Raw genomic sequence first — 1,851 nt, 5'->3', positions numbered from 1 at the left:
TCCGTGCAGGATGATGCCCTGAGGGTTGTCTGTCTTTAACACTCTGCATACATACCTGCAGGCGCCCATTGCTGGAATGACTAAAGCACTAGCTACCTGGGCCTTCTACCCTGAGCTATACAGCAGCCCCCAGCCCGGCAATGGGCGCACTCTCCGCTGCCCAAACCTGGAGCCAAGTTGTAGCGGGCGCGGCTGCAGGGTGGTTGCCTGCCCGCAGCTGCCACCGCGCCCTTTCTCTAACGCTCGGGCTGGATCGGAGGCAGGGCCTGCGGTCTGGAGGCCACGGAGCTCGGTCTAGCCGAGGCGCGCGCCGGGCTGTCGCCAAGGGAGTGCATGCGGCTGTGCCCGTTTCCTGTAACCACCGGCACCATCTCTCTGGCTTCTGGGGAGAAGCGTTCTCCCTGAGAACACGCCCCACGGTCCGGTGCCACCCAAGGTCTCCCACTGGCAGCAGTGACTCAGATTCCCAGTGATTTTAAACAATCGTGGTGCTGGGTTAAAAAAAAAAATCGAAGCACAGAAATCAAACACCCGCGGGCAGAGGTTCAGCTCAGCGAGCGAGAGGCTCCAGTGAGTCAGAGACTCCCCGGCTCTGCGAGGAAACGCGCGGCTGGATAGGAGCCTCACTGATGGCTGGCTCTGCACAGCACACGCTGGACTGGTCCTCCCAGGGCCGCAGCACTCCCGCTGCAGGACAGCGCGCGGAAAACGTTTTCGCTAAACGCACCTGTTTACTAAGTTCTCCAGAAGCGCAGATAGTGTTTCATAAAGAAGTGAAGCGATGCGAAGGCTCTCTCTCGGCTTGCCGAGGACGGGGAGGTCGGCCGGGCAATGCAATGCAGTAAGTACGTTTCAGAACTTGGAGACACTGCCCCAGCGACGCCCGTGTGCCTGGCGAAGGTCTCAGACTTCCCCGGTCTCAGGTCCACGTGGCCCTTCTGGTCCTAGCAATCCTCGGTCCTCCAGCTCCAGTCCTCCCGTGTTCTCAAGGGCGCCATCCGTGACTGGAGCAGAGACCTGACGCCTAACGCCCTTCTCGTGCTGCTCGTCCTCTGGGCTAAGGCCGGTTTCGGGAGGACCTCACGACGTCGTGGGACTGGGCAGGAAGGGCTTGCGGTCACCGGAGCGGAGCCCTCGGCCCAAGCTCCCCAGCACCGCATGTGTGGCGTAAACATCCACCTCCGGACCGACCTCTTGGTTGTGTGCCACACAGAGCTCTTAACAGGTTGCTTTTCTCTGCACCTCTGTTTTTTAAAGTGTTCACCGGGCCGCTAGAGCGGGCGGCGCGGGGGCGGCGGAGCTGCACCGGAGCAGACGACACCCTCAGCAGACGACACCCTCTGGGCTTCCTTCTGTGCGCTTCTTCTCCGGCCCTGCCTGCCTCACTCAAGCCCACGGAAAGTGCGAGAACACGGGCTCGCGGCAGGTTGGTGCTCCTAGCGGCATTGTCGGTTCGGTGTTCGGTGGCCGGTTGCCGGTACCAGGCCGAGAGCCTACCGTGCAGAGTTCGGCTGCGGCCGCCACCTACGATGGTGAGCTGATGCTCCAAGCCGCGGTCAGGTCAGACCTCCGGCCTCTGCGTCCACCTGGCCATGTCCACACTCGTCCTTTCCCTCCTGCAGCAAAATCTCCACACCCCCAACTTCCGGCCACTAGCTCGGGACTCGCGGAGGTATGCTCTGGGACTATAATCTGGGCCTATGCTGTCACGCTGCTCTTCTGTATCTGCTTATAAATAAAAACTGACCAAGGTGGACAAAAGGCGGGACAGCGCCGAAAACCCTCCCTTCGTTCCGGGGTGCTGGTAAGCGCGATCCCTAAATTGAGGTTTTTAAAAATCCGTCTAGCCAG

Source organism: Artibeus jamaicensis, unplaced genomic scaffold (assembly GCF_021234435.1).
Source record: "Artibeus jamaicensis isolate MK-2021 breed Jamaican fruit bat unplaced genomic scaffold, CSHL_Jam_final contig_384, whole genome shotgun sequence".
Classification (NCBI taxonomy): domain Eukaryota; kingdom Metazoa; phylum Chordata; class Mammalia; order Chiroptera; family Phyllostomidae; genus Artibeus; species Artibeus jamaicensis.
Note: the sequence above shows the minus strand (reverse complement) of the source record.